The sequence below is a fragment of the Pongo pygmaeus genome, chromosome 12 (assembly GCF_028885625.2).
Source record: "Pongo pygmaeus isolate AG05252 chromosome 12, NHGRI_mPonPyg2-v2.0_pri, whole genome shotgun sequence".
Classification (NCBI taxonomy): Eukaryota; Metazoa; Chordata; class Mammalia; order Primates; family Hominidae; genus Pongo; species Pongo pygmaeus.
This window is the reverse complement of record NC_072385.2, coordinates 123,875,862-123,887,977: the sequence shown is the minus strand read 5'-3', so window position 1 is coordinate 123,887,977 and position 12,116 is coordinate 123,875,862.

Here is a 12,116-nt window from a genome sequence, read left to right as displayed (position 1 = left end):
CTGGAATCAATGGTAGCGTGTTGGAGGAAGGGAGTTTCTGAGCTCAGCCCATTTCTTATACTTGGATCTTCCCAAAGTTTCAGTGTGAGGGGCTTCAATGGAAGAGAAGTGAAAAGGGAATGGGCCATGTCCCTTGGCAGCAGGGACAAGGGATGTAGCCTGAGCTTTAGCAGCATGATGGGTCAGGACAGGCCACACCATTGCAGGGAGCGGAAGAAGAGACCCATGTGGGGGCCAGGTGACAGCACTGTGCCTGGCACCTTGGGCCATCCAGGGGCTTTATGACTGCCCAGAAAGAGTCCTGGGGTGGCAGATGAAGGGAGGACTGCATCTCTGGGAGAAAGTAGTCCAGTGCTTGCCACAGCTCACTTGCTCATTATTAATGCAAAAAATGGCTCCTGGTTTATACATCAGCCATGTAAACTTGGCTAATGTGAGTCTTCCTTGCAAGCTACTATGTGTGCTGGTTCTGGCATGGCAGTGAGGTTTCTGAGTTGGGTCAGCTGACAGGTAAGTGCTACCTGGGAGGCCTCTTGGAGGACAGTCAGCTGGCTTCAGCCATCAGTAGCTCAGTAAGGAAAATGTCATGTTCAGTTCAAGTGCAAAGATTGTGAAGCCCAATGGTGAAAAGCCAGATGAATTCAAGTCACCTGAGCTTTTCTCCAGCCTTTGGAGCCTGGACCAAGGCTAGGGTCATGATGTGAGCCGGTGAGAGAGAAGAAAGACCTACATTACATATCCAGACTCTCTGCCCTATGTGCCAAAACCAAGTGCTGCTAGGGCTGGTCATTCCTTCATTCCAAACTGTGCCGCTTTTCCACCGCTCTTTGCGGCCTATGCTATGTGCAGGATGTTGACCTGAGCTCTGTGTGGGGCAGAGAGGTGAGCTGACCCAGTTCTTGTCCTTGAGGCCCTTGGGGTCTAGAGGGGGCTGAAATGGGGCCAGAGAACCGAGCTGCCTGTGTATGAGGGGGGTGAGTGTTGGTCCTCTCTGGCTCTTACGTGTCTGCACCTGCTGTCCTTGGTGTTTTTTCTGTTCTAGGGGGCGGCTGCTGCAGGGCCAGCCTATGGCGAGGCAAGCTGTCTGCCAGCAGTCAGGTCCATGAAGCAATCTGGCCAGTGGAAGGAAAAGGGTTTTGGGGTCAGACACAAAATTTCCACTCTCCCACTTCTGCGCTTTCCTGTTCTGGGCAAGTTGCTGAACCTCTCTGAGCCTTAGTTTTCTCATCTGTAAAATGGGTTCTGAGAAACGTATCTAGTTGAGCACCTGGTGCCTGATTGCTTAATTCAGGATAACTCCTCCCACAAAGGGCACCCCCTCCACCCCATCTGCTTTGCTTCCCTGATGGACAACCTGATTCAGAAACCTTTTTCTACCCAGGAAAAGGTCCAGGGTAGTGAGGTCTTGGAGGCTGAGTGAAGCCAGGGAGGTGAGTACTGAAACCTTCTGTTGTTTGCCTGATCCATAACCCAGGTCAGATTACCATGAATGCAACATTACATTACACAGTTCTGGGTTACATTGTTGCTGGAAGTTTTGAGAGAATGCACAAGGAGCTTAATCAAATTAAAACAAATTTGCAATCACCGAGTTAATGACTGTGACAATACAAATAATTCACAACCAAATTAATGTAATATTAAATCTCATCATTATACTAATAATCTTTGCACAGCAATACAAAAACAACTGTTTGGGGAGGAATGATTTATTACATGAGAGAACAGAGTTTTGGGAAAGTCTCTGGCTGGGCACAGTAGCTCACGCCTGTAATCCCAGCACTTTGGGAGGCCAAGGCAGAAGAACTGCTTGTATGCAGGAGTTCGAGACCTGTCTGGGCAACATAATGAGACCTAGTCTCTACAAAAAAATTAAAAATTAGTCAGCCATGGTGACTCATGTCTGTAGTCCCAGCTACTGGGGAGGCTGAGATGGGAGGATCACTTGAGCTTGGGAGGTTGAGGCTACAGTAGCCATGATTGTGTCATGGCGCTCAGCTTGGGTGACAGAGTGAGACCCTGTCTCAAAAAAGAGGCCAGGCATGATGTCCCACACCTGTGATCCCTTTGGAAGGCCAAGTACTTTGGAATCTAAGCAGTTTGGAAGGCCAAGGTGGGAGGATCACTTGAGCCCAAGAATTGAGACCAGCCTGGGTAACCTAGTGAGACTCCATCTCCAAAAGAAAATAAGTAAGTCTCGGGGCTGGGTGCGGTGCTTCATGCCTGTAATCCGAGCACTTTGGGGCAGATCACAAGGTCAGGAGTTTGAGACCAGCCTGGCCAACAACATGGTGAAACCCCATCTCTACTAAAAAAATACAAAAATTAGCCGGGTGTGGTGGTGTGCACCTGTAAACCCAGCTACTTGGGAGGCTGAGATGGGAGAATTGCTTGAACCCGGGAGGCGGAGGTCTTGTTCTTCCTTGTCCCCCTCCTCTCTGCAGCTGGCTACAGTCTGGCCCTTGCTCATTCTTTGTCCCCAAAATGCTTTTATCAAGTAACCTTCGTGTTGCCAGACCCAAAAGTGGGTCCTCAGGGCCTCATCTTGCCTGACTCTCAGCAGCACATGCTCCTGGAAACTTCCACTGGCCTCTGGGACCCACCCTTCCTTGGTTTCCGCCAGCATCACCAGCTCCCCTTCTTTGTTCCCTTTGCTGGGTCCTCTCCCCTCCCAACCTCCCGCACCCTAGAGCTCAGCACCCCCGCCTTCCTGTGCTGCTGGCTCCCACCAGGCCCACCGACAACGCTGACATTCATGGCTCTGTCCTGGCCCTCCTGGCTGCCACACTCAAGTATCTCATTGTCTATGAAGCGCTCCCCCTGGGATGTCTGAAAGACACTTTTTTTTTTTTGAGATGGAATCTCGCTATGTCACTCAGGCTGGAGTGCAGTGGCCTGATCTCAGCTTACTGCAACCTCTACCTCCTGGGTTCAAGCGATTCTACCTCAGCCTCCTGAGTAGCTGGGATCACAGGTGCATGCCGCCACGCCTGGCAAATTTTTGTATTTTTAGTAGGGTAGAGACAGGGTTTCACCATGTTGGCCAGGCTGGTCTCAAACTCCTGACCTCTGGTGATCCTCCTGCCTTGGCCTCCCAAAGTACTGGAATTACAGGTGTGAGCCACTGTGCCTGGCTAATTTTTGTATTTTTTGGTAGAGATGGGGTTTCACCACGTTGGCCAGACTGGTCTTGAACTCCTGACCTCAGGTGATCTGCCTGCCTCTGCCTCCCAAGTGCTGGGATTACAGGAGTGAGCCACTGCAACTGGCCCTAATAGACATTTTTTTAAACTAAATTATTACACTACAGAAAAATGCACACATCATAAGAGCACAGCTCGATGCCTTTTCTCAAAGTGTATGCACTTGTGAAGTCAGCCCCCAGATGGAGAAAGAGAACATCATTAGCACCCAGGAAACCCCTCCCGGCTCCTCCCAGTCCTGAGCACACTAAGGCGCCTCCATCTCCACTTCCATCCCCAGAGATGGCCGCTGCTCGGTGTGGTACTTTATGCAGACAGGATCAAGGATGGTACACTTTTTGGTGCCCTTTTTTGGCTTGACTCAACATTATGCTTGTGAGACTGTGTTGCAGGTAGCTGTAACCTTTTTTGTTGCCGTAGAGAGTATTCCATTGATTGACTATACTACAGTTTGTTCATTCTACCCGTGATTGGCATTTGTGCATTTCATTTTTAAAATTATGAATAACTCTATTAGAGGCAACTAATGGCTCAGTTTTGCTCCTTACTCTGCAAACCAACCCTGCCCATAGGAACTGAACTTGTGAAGGGGCAGGTGACATATTTTAGTGACAACCTTCCATGGCGTATCCTAGTAGAATGCCTAATGTTGGAACCTCGGGCATCACAGCTGGCCTATTTATTTTAAATAAATGAGTTCATGGATAAATGAAGGAATAAAGGAATGAATGAGAGGAGGGGTAAGTGACTAAATGAATGCATTTCTGGGAAGAGCATTATTGGGTACTCACCTGTGTCAAACACCTCTGGTCATCTTCATAAATGGTGCCATATGTAATCCTTGCCACAAACCTTTGAGATGGGATGGCTACCTTGATTTTATGGATGAAAAAAATAACAAGACTCAGAGAATCCAGGTCATTTAACTCTTCTGAGCTCTCCGTTTTCCCATGTACGAAATGGGTGTCAGTAGAGCTCAGCAGATTGTTGAGCGGATGAGGGGGTGATACACACAAAGCCGTCAGCAGTCCTGGCACAGGAAAGTGCTCACAGACTTCCTGCGCATCATTGTTCTGGTTTGTGCTCATGTAGCCTGTAAGTGGCCTGGCCAGGATTTGAACCTACAGCCTTCCATCACCCCCCTGCACAACTCCTGCCACCCCATGCTGCCTGCCTCTGGGAGATTACGTGAGCAAAGGGGTCTTGGCCATGTCTTTCCATCTGAGGCACTCAGTACAGAGGGTGAGGGGTCCCTGAGCCACCTGTGCTCCCTGCCCTAACTCCGGGCTGTGATGAAGCAGCTCTGTTGGATGCAGCAGCCCTGGCTCCGATGCTCTTCCTCCCCTCACCTTCTTTACCCAGAGGATGAGGTTGGAATACAATTGCAGTGTCTGTGCTCACTAATTTCATTTTCTGTGTCTGGAGTAATAGGGGACCTCAAACTCATTATGCTTATTTGAATTTCAATAATAAGCAGCCAAGCGGGAGACTGGCATGGGGGCCGGGGCCGTGCTCTGAGGAAGGCCTGGCTGCCCCAGCTGGGGAATGGATGGGTGCTTCCGAGGAGTGGCCTTCTATGCCGGGAGCTCATGGTCGGTCAGCTGGTCAGCTATGACCAGGCAGAAGCTGACACTGACCTGACCCAACCTGGGCAGGCCTAGGAGAGCTCGTCCCCAGACCTTCACCTTGGAGAACCAAGTAGTAGTGAGAACAGTGCCGCGGGGCTGGCCCAGATCATTGGTCCTTTGGACGTCTTCTTCCATAAATGAGTCATTTATATCACACTCTCTTGTCAAGAAGTGGAAGTCAGTTTCCAATGGGGACCAAATTGGCCCTAATTTTTGTTCACCTCTGGTACTGAGAGGTTAAGGTGGTGGTGGGTGACATTTTCAAAGGGGCTGTATCCCTAAATGAGGTAAGACCACTCCCTCGTGGGTGGAGACACCCTCAGCCCAAAGGCTTGAGTGGTTGAAGAGCTGTGAACAGTGGCCACCAGGTGCCCCAGGTACCCAGACGATGAGCAAAGCCCCAGAGGGTTCCGAGGAGGTGACGCCAGCATTTTCCCCTGACTGGTTCTCGCCCTCAGCCTGGGAATGTCGCTGAGTCTTCGGTTCTTCCAGAGACCCTTTTGGCTGCCAGCCTTTGCACAGTGTCCGCTCCTGTATCTAATTCTCAGGATAATGAGGTCTGGCCTAGTCAGGTCTCTCCTCCGACTCAGTTCCATGCACTGGATTTGACCCCTGGGCCCAGATCAGACACAGGGTCTTTCCACGAGGCCCTCACAGAAGGTGGAGCTCTGAGCGGTGTTTTTCAAACAGGATTTTAATAGTGCAGCAAGAAAAGAAAGACTCCAGGATGACTGAGGTTTAGGTGTCACTGGGTTGAAATGGTTAAAGAGGCTTCTTTCCTGCAGGGCTGCTCAGAGCCTTTACTGGCCGCTGTATTGTGTGTTCACACACACAGAGATGGAGACTGGGGCTTTTCCCCAACACTCAGATCTTTGTTTCCCAGAAGCCTCTCCAGGGAGAAGAGCCCAGCATTTCAGAAACGCTGGCTCGAAGGAGCTCTGGGAGCCTGTCCCCCAGTTTCTCTGTAGCCTCTCGGTTGTTCTTTCTGCTGGTGAGGGAGGTGGCTGGAGGTGGGAAGCGCCCAGGAGGCCTGGCTCTCCTTGAAGACACAGCTCTGCTCTTACCCTTTGTGCTTAGTGCATCCCCAGGGCCCTCAGGGGACAGTCGAGCCCCCTCTCCCTGCCCCTCCAGGCCCTCTGTGATGAGTTTCTTCCCTGCTCTTGTGTGATTTCCTGTGTGCTCCTACATCCCAGGCAAGCCAGGGGGTTCCTGCTCTTATGGGCTGCCGTCTTCTGCTCATGCTGGGCTCAGCCTAGATGCCCTTCCCTACACCTTGCACATAGTTTGGGTTTCACCTGAGCTGCACCCCTTTCCAGGAAGCCTTCCTGATTGCCCTGTGCTAGCTTTTCATTTCACTGCTCCCCAGCATTTTGTACCAAATCCAAATGCCTTCTGAGCTGACAGCATCTCACTCCCTGACAAGATGTGGGCCCCTGGGGAGCGGTGCCAAAGTCTGGTTAATCCCAGGGTCCCTGCCGCCTGCACGGAGTGGTGCTGAGTGGAGACTCCAGGAAACCCAAGAGCTTCACCTTGGGCTTGCCCATCGGACCTTGCAGCTTTGAGCAAATCGACCAAAGGTGCCTACTGTGTGGAACCCAGCAAGGGGAGCCATGCAGACCAGGGAGAGGAGGCTGGCAAGGGCAGGGTCTCCTCCCTAGAGGCTGCTTGGATTTGAGGCGGTTCCCTTATGCCCAGCTCCTCTCCTTCCTCCCCACATTCACCATAGAGGTTTGGGTCCCCTCTCCCCTCTGCCTCTGCCCCAGGACCACCTGTGCAGACCACACCCTCCTGCCAGACACCAGTCTCAGGGCATCTGATGGCTTCCCTGCCTGCTCTGCCCACATCTCAGCCCAAATCCCCGGATGTCAGGACACTGCATCATGTAGCCCACTGACCCCGCCAGGTGAGCTGGCTGCTCTCTTGGGAAGCCAGAACCTTCCTGGCCACCTCTGTCTGCCCCATTGCCTGCGCCCCTGCAGTGCTCCCACCAGGCTTTCTGAAGCTGGCCTGGCCCTGAGACCCCCAGCCCTGCTTCTCCATGGAATCGTTTCCTAGCTGGTTGCTCCATCCTTCCAAGCCTCCCTCTTTGGGGCTGCAGGAAGCATGGTCTGGGCTACACAGCACCGAGCTCCACCCTGTCCCAGGCTGGTAGTTCTTATTTGTTGTTGTTTTTTGACACAGGGTCTCGCTCTGTGGCCCAGGCTGGAGTGTGCGTGATCTCAGCTCACTGCAACCTCCCAGACTCAAGCAATCCTCCCACCTCAGCCTCCCAAGTAGCTGGACCACAGACATGCACCACCATGCCTGACTAAATGTTTGTATTTTTGGTAGAGACGGGTTTCCTCGTGTTGCCCAGGCTGGTCTTGAACTACTGAGCTCAAGTGATCCACTTGTCTCTGCCTCTCAAAGTGCTGCAATTACAGGCATGAGCCACTGAGCCCGGCCTGGTGGTTCCTTATTAGCACAGGTCCAAGACTTTAACTTCTTTATCGCAGGGCAGATATGGATGTGTGTCATGACCTCCACCACCCGCGTGCACGAGGGGCACAGCCTCCTGCAGGTGTGTCACGTGGCAACCTGGACCAGGAATCTCCCCAGCCCAGTGAGGGGCCAGCCTCATCTCCATTCTACAGATGAGAAAAATACATACACTATTTAGAAACACTTCTATCCAACACAGCCACACACACACACTCATATGCACACTCACAGATGCTCACTCATGCACTCACACATACACTCACACACATTCACACACACAGTCACATGCGCACTTTAGCTCTAGGGAAATGAACTCACAGGACTCTAATTTCCTGATGCCATGGGAAGAACAGCAGGCATTCCTGTCATGTTTTTCATGGGAAGCTGATTCAGAGAGGCTAAGGGGCATCCCTAACGTCACACAGCTAAGAGGCAAGGCTGAGGTTGCACTTCCACTGCTCTGATTTGGAAGCCCAGTGAGGTGCTCAAATTAACATGAGAAACCCTTTCCTGTTGTCCAGGCAGAAAACCAGGAGAGGGGAGAGGACAGCCACTAGGGCGAGGACAGAGCGCAGCCACTGGGCAGCCGGGGAACCGAGGCTCGCGCCTGGCTGCAGACTTCCCTCTTCAGGCCCTTCTGGCACCATCTGCTCCAGAACCCACAGCTCCCACCCGCCGCTTCCAGGGATGAATGGTGCCCTGTCAACAGCGATGCACCTGCTGTTTAGTGGGAAGAGAGGTGCCAAGAGTGCACGGGATGCCCAGGCGCACGGAGGGGAGGAGACAGGGCACAGCCGAGCTGCCAGGCCAGGCACAACTTCCTGATGAATAGAGTGGTGTGGAGCCGCCTGTCGCTCATGTCGATTCTCTCAGTCAATCAAAACACTGCTACAGCAGGCTTTGGGATGCGGTGTCTCGATGTGTGTGGGCGTGTGCAGGGCGGTTGCTGATATTAGTCATGAGTGCCGGCCCAGGAATCAGAGACGGGGATGAGTCTCAGCTCTGCCATTTCTTGGCTGTGTGACATCTGGGCCTTGATTTCTCCACATGGAGATAGAGAACGCCTTCCTTCTCTGTCCCCAGAAAAAGTGCTGGCCACACTCTTCTTGGCCTGTCAACAGCGATGCACCCGCTGTTTAGTGGGAAACCATCTTCTTTCATGAGGTCAAAGCCCTCGCTTTTTTCTGGGCAGGATGACTGTGCACCGTGAGTTAGCCTTACAGTCAGGGCCAGGAAGACACCAGCGCCCGCCGCCCCCCTGCCGCCCCCCACCCGCCTGCCGAGGCCTGGGGAGTCACAGCTCTTCTTGATCTTGCTGTGTGGCCTTGGGCAGGGCGTTTGCCCTCTCTGGGCCTCAGGCACTCCATCTTGACAATAAGGCCATTGCACTTGCTGTTCAGATTGGTCCATCCGCGCCAGCCATCCACGACAGGGGTTCTTTAGGCAGAGACAAATGGCCTGCAGGGGCGGGGCCCCCGGGGCATGGCCGTCCACTGCAGGTCCCAGGAGGAGCCCCAGCCTGGCTGGCTGCTTGCAAGAATAGAGTAGACAGGGTCTGTGCGGGGCCGCCAGCGGGCCGCTTCTGCACGCAGGGCCCCGGGTCCTGAGCTCATCAGCAAAGCAGGTAATTATGTGTGTGCTTTGTTCCTGCACAAAGGCGCTCTCAGAGAACTTCCAAGAGGCTCTGCTTCCTTGCTGATTTGATTTTTTCAGAACTGGAGTGTGAAAGTCAAGCTGAACCTGCCTAATTGTGCCTGCGAAGGCTATTCAGAGAGGCTGCTCTTGGAAAGAAATCAGGACAATTAGCTCTCGGCTGCTGGGAGACGGGGAGCCAGCGCTTGATGGTGAATGTCAGCCTGTTCCTGGGAGAACCAAAGGGCAGAGCTGGGCAGAGTGGGGGAAAGAGAGGGGGAAATCTGCAGCTGTCTCTGGGGGCTGGGGCCAAGCCCACCATCTGCAAGGGGCACCAAGCTCCATGTGTGGGTGTGGGGCAGCCAGGCTGCGAGCAGAGGCCAGGTCCGACAGCAAGCTCAGGGCCACTCCCCTCAGTCCGGTGAGGGTTGTTTGTGTGACCTTGGGCAAGTCACACAGCCCTCTCGGCCTCAGTTTCCCCAGGTCTGCAAAATGAGTGCTGTGCAGAATGAGCAGATGGAGCCCACTCATCCCAGGCAGCGGCGGGTGGGAGCTGTGGGGTCCACAGCAGATGGTGCCGGAAGGGCCTGAAGAGGGAAGTCTGCAGCCAGGCACGAGCCTCGGTTCCCCGGCTGCCCAATGGCTGCGCTCTGTCCCCGCCCTAGTGGCTGTTCTCTCCCCTCTCCTGGTTTTCTGCCTGGACAACAGGAAAAGGTTTCTCATTTTAATTTGAGCGCCTCACTGGGCTTCCAAGTCAGAGCAGTGGAAGTGCAAACCTCAGCCTTGCCTCTTAGCTGTGTGACGTTAGGGATGCCCCTTAGCCTCTCTGAATCAGCTTCCCATGAAAAACATGACAGGAATGCCCGCTGTTCTTCCCATGGCATCAGGAAATTAGAGTCCTGTGAGTTCATTTCCCTCGAAATAAAGCGTGCATGTGGATGTGCGTGTGTGTGAATGTGTGTGTGTGCATGAGTGTGGGTGTGAATATGTGTGTGTGCATGAGTGAATGTGTGTGTGAGTGTGCATATGAGTGTGTGTGTGGCTGTGTTGGATAGAAGTGTTTCGAAATAGTGTATGTGTTTTTCAACCTTTTTTGAATGAAGCCCAGGGTGTATTTCCCAAATTCTTTTTATATTATTTTAAAGAGAGGCAACAGAGTGTTATGACAGAGAACCAGCTATGGAGCTGGCCCGAGTCTGCGTCTGGGCTCTACCTCACCAGCTGTGTGTGAAACCACTTTGTTCCTGTTTTCTTATTTGTAAGTAGAGATCATATCATCTGTCCACATCTCTGCCTAGGTGTGTGGACAGCTTAATACACTCGGAAGCCTCAGAACAAGGACTGGCAGTAAGTGCTCAATACATTTTATCATCATTGTTATTTTTGACGCTGAGGGTCACTGTAACGACCACATGAACCAGCCGGTGAAGTGGGATGAATCCATTCAGGAGCACACAGGGCTCGGGTTCACTCAGTGCTCACGGGCAAGGTGAGCAGGCTGGCATCTGTTTGGATTGGTCTCTGCTTGAACCCTGTTAGTTACTAAACAGTTTGTATGCCATCCCAGGGTAGAAGAGACAGAAACTTAAGGGCTACTTACAGATGCAGGGACTAGGGGAGGGATGTGGGTGTGGCCAGAGAATCCAGCCCTGGGGACCACCCAGTTCCCATCTGGGCGGCCAGGGCCCTGCAGGAGGTGCCCCCGTCACTTACAAGCCAGGGCCCCCACTGCCCCTCCCTGGTCCTGCAGTCCATCTGGGATGTGAGGCTACTCAACCAGGCTGTTTTTGCAGCCAGGCACACAGGGGAAGACTGCCACTGGCTGCCATCACCGACGGCGAGGGGTTCCTCATTCTCAGCTGGCTTTACCCTTTGCTGCTCCTGGAATAAAGTGTTTTGAATTCTGCCGCACAGAGGGGACCCCGCTTTACTCTTTTGGTTTCCTTTTGCCCAAACACAGCTCACTACAGCCTCAACCTCTTGGGCTCAAGCCATCCTCCCACCTTAGCCTCCTGAGTAGCTGGGACCACAGGTGCACATCACCACACCTAGATGATTTTTTATATTTTGTAGAGATGGGGTTTCACTATGTTGCCCAGGCTGTTCTCAAACTCCTGAGCTCAAGCAATCTGGCTGCCTCGACCTCCCAAAGTGTTGGGATTACAGGCGTGAGCCACTATGCCCGGCCTCTTTTGGTTATCTTCATCGGAACACTTGCAGGGCCTTTGAGAGACCCCATCAAACACATTTCCCTTTGGGCACCTACACTGAATCCTCTGGGATGAAATTTCGGCCAGGAGAGGGACTGAAGTAGAGTCACATGTGGGGACCTCCCAATTAGTGGGCTCCGTAGCTGACGGTCCCAGGACAGGGGCCCTGTGTAGGAAGAAGGGCAGACCTAAGCGAAGCCAACAGGGGTGAGGACACGGCTCAGGGGCCACATTTCACCGGCCGGGGACCAGCTGTTTCTAAGGCTCCCGCCGCTCATCTGGACAAAAGGGAGATAAATATTGTAAAGCTTACGGGAAATAACAGTTTTAAACAAGCTCTGGAAGTGTAACGTGCCCACAGGCGTTCATCATCATCGCCGCTCTCATCCTTTCCTGGGTGACCAGGGTGATGAATGACCCAAAACACCACACTTGAGGAAAGGCAAAGAGATCAGAGACTGGTTCACCCAGAGAGACCGGGATGCTGCCTTCCAAAATGGAAGAGCTGTGCTGGAAAAGCTGCATTTGATTCACTGGAATCAGTGCAGGGGTCCAGGGCCTGCTGATTGCTTCCTGGTCCCTGTGCACACGCCCCGTGGTGACTGCGTACAGTGCTTCACAGCCCTTTTGCTGAGGAGCTGGGAATGGGCAGGGAAGGAAGCTTGGACTGGGTGCCTAGAAGCTCTGGGCAGCAGCCACATCAGAGGCGTTTGAAGGCAGTAAGGGCAGCCAGCGGCCCAGGGGGAGCACAGCAGCTGCTGGTGACAGCTTGCTGGGTCGTCACAGGGGCTCTGGAAGGTCCTTCTGCCCCGAGGTTCAGCTTAGCTCGGCGAGGGCAGTGTGGAGGACACCACTCTATCTTAATGCCTTTCCAATAAAGCCTTAAAGATGACAGGCCCCATTTCCTGAGCAGAGCTGAACAGTTACTTTACACTTCATCTAATTGATTAAAATGACTCCTC